Source organism: Staurois parvus, unplaced genomic scaffold (genome assembly GCF_062004578.1).
Source record: "Staurois parvus isolate SC_StPar_1 unplaced genomic scaffold, SC_StPar_1.0 ptg000326l, whole genome shotgun sequence".
Classification (NCBI taxonomy): Eukaryota; Metazoa; Chordata; class Amphibia; order Anura; family Ranidae; genus Staurois; species Staurois parvus.
In genome coordinates this window covers 252501-259453 of record NW_028318122.1, presented here as the reverse complement: position 1 = coordinate 259453, position 6953 = coordinate 252501, and positions in this window count along the sequence as shown.

Sequence of the window (6953 nt, the reverse complement as noted above, 5' to 3'; positions counted from 1 at the left end):
CACTTATACCCCCCCCTTCCTGCCCAGGCCAATTTTCAGCTTTCAGTGCTGTCATACTTTGACAATTGTGCGTTCATGCAACACTGTACTCATATGAAATTTTTAATATTTTTTTGAGATAGATAGAGCTTTCTTTTGGCGGTATTTAATCACCTCTGTTTTTTTATTTTTTGCTAAACAAACCAAAAACAACTGAAAATTTTGAAAAAAAAAGTTTTTTCTTAGTTTTTATTTTAAAATTTTGTAAATAAGTGATTTTTCTTCTTCACTGATGTGCGCTAATGAGGCTGCGGTGATGGGCACTGATTGGCTGCACTGATAGGCACTGATAGGTGGCACTGATGGGCACTGATGAGGATGCACTGGTAGGTGGCACTGATGGGCATTGACAGGCATCACTGATGGGCACTGAAAGGCAGCACTCTTTTATGACACTGATAGGTGGCACTGATAGGCGGCACTTACTGGCACTGATAGGTGGCACTGACTGGCACTGTTAGGTGGCACTGACGGGCACTGATAGGTGGCACTGATGCGCACTGATAGTCAGCACTGAATGGCACTGATGGGTGGCACTGACTGGCAGCACTGATTGGCATTGATAGGTGGCACTGACTGGCACTGATTGGTGACACTGAAAGGCAGCTCAGATGGGCAATGATATGTGGCATTGATGTGCACTGGTAGGCACTGATATGTGGCATTGATGTGGCACTGATGGACACTGACAGGTGGCACTGCTGGGGTTACACTGATCAACAGGGCACACTGATGATCAGTGCACATGTCCCCTCCGCGGAATGCCGATTACCGGCTCTCCTCTCCTCTGTCAGCGTGACAGCTCGTGAGGAGAGAAATGCCGATAACCGGCATTTCCCTTTACATGCGATCAGCTGTGATTGGACACAGCTGATCACATGACCGAGCCAACATCTTCAGCTCTTTCCATGGATCGGTGATCCGCTGTGTCCGAGGGACACAACGCACTACTGATCACCGCGCTGCGCGCTCCTGGAGCCGCGCACACACGGTTAGAGTGGGAGGACATAATATGATGTCTTCCAAGAACGAGAGAACCGCCTTGCGCCCATCATTACCTTATATGGCGGGCGGGAGGTGGTAAAAAATCCAAAAAAATGGACTGTTTACTGTCTCTGGAGTGCAAGGCTGGAAGGAAATGCGTGTTGTCTGGCTGTGCAGGACTACAGGAGGACCCAAATCTCTAGCAACTCCTAAGAGGGTAGTGCTACAGTCATAAAAGTATAGTTGCTGCTCTAAGAGCTAATTAGAAACAACTACAAACCTCCCTATCGATCGTACGGACAAAATGGCGGTGAAAAAAATGGATGCCAAAGCTAAGCCGTCCTGTCCTCTGTCTACATTTTCATGGCTCGTTTCATAAGTCTACTGGTGAGATGTAAAGCGTTCCTTCCTAATAAATATTCCATGTATGGATTTTTTTTCCGTGACCCGTTCCTTTCTACTGCTCGTGAGAAAAATGACTGACGTATAGAAAAGGCCGCCAATGTTCCTTGAGGAGAGAGAAGCAGCCGTGAGAGGAATTCTCTCCGTCATTTTGACATCTCAATAAGGAAAAACAGGGTCGTTGTAATTTCCTGAGCGCGGTTACCTTGTAAGATGGATAAACGTGACTGAACATTTATAGAACAGGCTCTCCGGCATTGCCTGGATTGTACAAGTTAATTGATGGCCTGTTCGGGGCCTCGGGTTCCTGTACTGTCACATTCTCCGGCTTCGTGCCTGCTTCACAAGAGCGTAAGCACCCCGCGGGAGGAAAGTTTGTTTTATGATGGCATAATGTTTCTGCGGGGGGTTTTGCGGGAATTGCTGGACAGCTCCAAGCCTATGGGAAATCGTTACATTGTATCTACGGCCAATCACGGCACAGGATGCTGCCGCCTAAGAGGCTGTCTAATACGTGTGGAAAGAATGATATTCCGGTATAATCAGCTCAACCCTGACCAATTTCAAGGACAAAATATGGGCATCTGAAGGACCTGCTATCACGTACCTGGTTGGGGAGCCCAATGTGGAAAGGAGGCGTCCTCTTACTATCTGAAAAAATTGGGCACTAGTCACTTGGAAAGGGTTAATGGGTGTCATTGCATATGGAAAACCTTGGGAAACAAACTCTGACCCAACTTACATCATGCAGAAAAAGGACCTTTAAGCTAGAACCACACTCTTTTCTTCTAGCAGTTGTAGGACTTGCTGTCACGTACCTGGTTGAGGAGCCCAACGTGGAGAGGAGGCGTCCTCTTACTATCTGAAAAAATTGGGCACTAGTCACTTGGAAAGGGTTAATGGGTGTTATGGAATATGGAAAACCTTGGGAAACAAACTCCCACCCAACTTACATTATGCAGAAAAAGGACCTTTAAGCTAGAACGGCACTCTATTCTTCTAGCAGTTGTAGGACTTGCTGTCACGTACCTGGTTGAGGAGCCCAATGTGGAGAGGAGGCGTCCTCTTACTATCTGAAAAAATTGGACACTAGTCACTTGGAAAGGGTTAATGGGTTTTATGGAATATGGAAAACCTTGGGAAACAGACTCTGACCCAACTTACATCATGCAGAAAAAGGACCTTTACGCTAGACCGGCACTCTATTCTTCTAGCAGTTGTAGGACTTGCACCCCTTATATGAGTCACTAGTCTGATGGCAGGAGGCCGGTTGCCTTGAGCGTGGTCATAGCGAGCAGTTGAGTCAATCCCCCAATGTAAAACTGACCTTCTGAGTCAATGTAAGAGCGGCTTTTCAATTGGCTGGATGTTAGTGCCAAAGCAAAAGTCCCTGCCCCACTTCTGTCCTTGATAGAACACTACCCCCCTCCGCCATATTGTGCCCCACCCTGCGCCAGAGGCATCCACACAACATTCCCAGCCTTTGATCTTTATATCCCAGCAAAGGAATGTCCACACATGAATAGAGCTGCTGCACTTTACTGGTGGTACTTAGGAAATGGCATAAACAGTCACAGCACATCACCATACATTCCAGAGTCACTTGACAATCCATAGTCAATCACATTTAGTGGACGGTCTGCAGCATGTGAAAGCATTATGGAGCACTTTTAAGCAGCAATCTCCTTCTAATAGAATCTTCTTCCACTCAAGGTCATTAGTACTCACAGGAATGGGATTTCTGTAGTCACCTTCTCCATATGTACACCCCAGGAAAGCAGCCTCATTCAGGGAACTCTTGGCTTGGCCTAAAAGGCCTTTTGCAACTCTCCCTGGCCCTTTTCCTCCAAAAGGGGTAGGAAGTCTATAGCTCTCCTGGGTGAAGGTCTACGTCTCCCTGGCCTACTGCCCTGTCCAGGGCCTCCACGTGCTAGTTATACCTGAGTTGATGTAGGGTGTTTGGCTCCCATGCCACAGCTGCAGTAGGGCTCCTCCCAAGCTGGCTATTATCTGGGCCCTGACTCACCCATTCCATCACTGCATGAGGGCTCTAACTAAAAGGGGCCTAGCACCTGATGACACTGTCTGCCCTAACCAGGCATTATTCTGGCACAGAGCCACCTAGTGGCAGACTAGCTAGCTGCACTTGCCTGCAGTAAGGTGATACCCTGGTACTAACATTGTCAGCCTGGACCAGGAAGTGCTGCTTTTGCACTGGATTTTCAGGTAAGAACATTTGCAACAAATCCACAAAAAAACTATTTGTTTCAGAAAACTGTACACAGCAAGACATTGTGCCTAAACATAGAGAAAAATACATTTTAGGATTCATTTTCTTGTTGAGCCTTTTTCCTGTCTAAAAGAGAATTTCAAATTCTTCTCTTGGTCACTTCCTGTTAATGGGTGACAACACTGACTTGCAGGATCTGCCTGCAGGCACGGTGTTGTCACCTTTATCTGTGCGCTCTTGGGTCTACAATAATATGCATCGACAAGGCAAAGACAGTGTGGCCCTGGAAACAAAATCCAAGAGAAATATAACCTTGGAATTTATTTTAAAGTGTGTGTAAAGGTGAAATATTTCTTTTTTAGATATACACCAAAATCTGGAGTCCGAATATGATCTACAAAGTCTTTTTTGACTAAAATCCAGGCAAAAAGACACTACAGCTTACAAGGCCTTATTCATAGCTTTTTTTTAGCTACTGTAAGGAAAAATGTATTCTTAATATGAAAAAAATGCGGTCAGTGCTTTAAACATTAATAAAGATAAAACAGCAGCACTCTCTGACACCCAAATACCAAAATATCTTAAATTATTGTGTACAAAAATGTGTTACAAATCTGTTAGACAAAATATGACGTCACCAGGGGCGGACAGACCATTTGGAAACTCGGGCACTGGCCGAGGGCCCAGGGTCAGTAGGGGGCCCCATGAGATGCCCCTGGTACCTTTTTCATAGGCTTTTTTGAGTTTGGGCAAGGACACAGGGGTCCCATGATCCCCTATTGCCCGGGGGCCCCATGAGTTGTCAGTCCGCCCCTGAGACGCATTTAGCTCTTCACTACGCTTTTTGTTCTATGGGACATCTGGTGGGTGGAATTGTTCAGCCCTTTATATTCTAGAGCAGGAAAAGCCTGAGGAAGAGGGTGATGGGGAAGGGCTACCCCTGGTATACTAAGATGTAAGCCTGTCACCTGAGGAAGTTGAACCTTCAGGGTAGGCCCACAACAGACCCTTGCAGGGAATCCACCTATGGAGGACCTGAAGTATGGGGGATGGAAGAGTGAGCGGCCATTCTATGCTAATGTTGGAACTCCATTGTGGTGAATTGCTGATATTGAACCAAAAGTGCTGGAAGTGGAGGTCGAGCTGTAAGTGACTGTTGATATGCTTCTGCCACAGTTCCTTTGGTTCAATTATACAGAGAAATGTATTGTATTTAGTCACACTTTCAGTTAATAAAGTGACCTTCTACATTAGAAAGTAAGCTGCTATATGTATGAAGAACTCCATTGTCCCTGAAGGTTGTTAGGAACCACCAGTGGGCAGGTGCATTAATATTTCAACTCAAGGTTCGATTCTTGGGCACCAGTTACTTGGAAAGGATTAATGTGTTTTATGGAATATGGAAACCCATGGGGAACAGACTCTGACCCAACTTACATCATGCAGAAAAAGGACCTTTAAGCTAGACCAGCACTCTATTCTTCTAGCAGTTGTAGGACCTGCACCCCTTGTATGAGTCACTAGTCTGATGGCAGGAGGCCGGTTGCCTTGCACGTGGCCATAGCGAACAGCCGAGTCAATCCCCCAACGTAGAACTGACCTTCTGAGCAATACAGGACTTTGCTCAATGACTCAATCCACCCTCCTGGCTGTGCACTTCATCCCCTTCACTCCTGGGGGTTCCAGACACTGGGCACCTTCTCCAGGCCGACGGCCAGGAGACACCAGAACTTACGCTATTCTTACCGAATAAAGGCACCACAAGGCTGGCTGTGGGTAATACTCTTTACTGAAAGCCTCTATTGATATATGGATCCAATAGGTCAACACAGTGCATCTTGGGTCCAAGCCCTGCAGTTAGATGGGTCTACCTTAAAGGGGGCCCCACTCTACCACCTACCTACAAGTCTTCTTTCAGTGTTCAAGCATTTGCCTTGTTCTTTAGAACACTCTCTGGTAAACACAGTTCCTCCTCGATTCCCCAATCCAGATTCCAGATTGACTCCTTCTTAGAAGACCCTCCATCAAGGCAGTGCAAGAATGTAGGCCCCTAAGCTATGCTTAATTTCTTTTCAAATCACGTGTCCTCCAACAATAGCAGGCCTGGGAAGTCAGAAATAGGTGTACATGTCACCCCCAGGCAAAGCTTGGGAGGAAAGGCTTTCAGATGGTTCCCCCAAATATTTATACCCTTTGTCATTTTGCACCACTGGCAATAAACCTTACTCCTAGTGGCTGACCATGGTGATATAACCAGGGGCGGACTGACCATTTGGAAACTCAGGCACTGCCTGAGGGCCCGGGGTCAGTAGGGGGCCCTATGAGATGCCCCTGGTACCTTTTTCATAGGCTTTTTTTAGTTTGGGCAAGGACACAGGGGTCCCATGATCCCCTATTGCCCGGGGGCCCCATGAGTTGTCAGTCCGCCCCTGGATATAACTATTCATAACTAGATCTTCTTATACCATTACCTGGAATAATAAGTAGTAGAAGCTCAAAATTCAGAATAGGGACACCCCTGTTTAGGGCAGGATCCCTACATGTGCAAAGACCTTATTGAGATATACAAAATGATGGTTTTTCATGGCAGAGATCCAACAAAAACCTGGACTAACAAGCTCAATATTAGAAATTTGAGATATATAAATAGATGAGATAGTGCATCAAGATATCAATCTCTTTTTATTACACCCTTAGAAGTTTTCAATAATTCCTCTTTTTATACAAGGTGGTATCAAAAGGGTTTGAGAAATCCTGTGTGAAACTAAGCAAATCGCTGGATCTCCACAATGTTGTCAAAACGGTGACCTTTGAGCTGGTTCTTCATCTTCGGGAAGAGGGATTTTCAGGGGGTTGAGCTTTTTGAAGGTCTTCCTGGTCTCTCGTCGTCTTCTAGTGATGTTCTTCCACTCTTGAAACGTGCGTGCCGCTCAAAACACCTCAAACAACTCGTTGCAGCATCGCTGTAAACTTGCTGAATCATGTCAAATGTCCCTGTGGCAGATTTGCCACGTTTAGGCAGAATTTCACATTTGCTCTTTGTTCTAATCCAATTGCTGGAAATATACTGAGATCTGGGCCAGTCCCGTCCCCAGCAAGAATGTGTTAATATCAAGTCCTATCTGGATTGTTGTTCTGGTTGACTGTTCAAGATAGCTGAGGCTTGCACATTATTTTTTTGTACACCAGATGGGAGTGTGACTTAACCATTCCAGTTGTGATCCATGTACTTTTGTTGTCTCTTGAATGTTTTTTTTTTAATCAGGCCATGCAGCAAATACAGATACTGGTTCCTAAA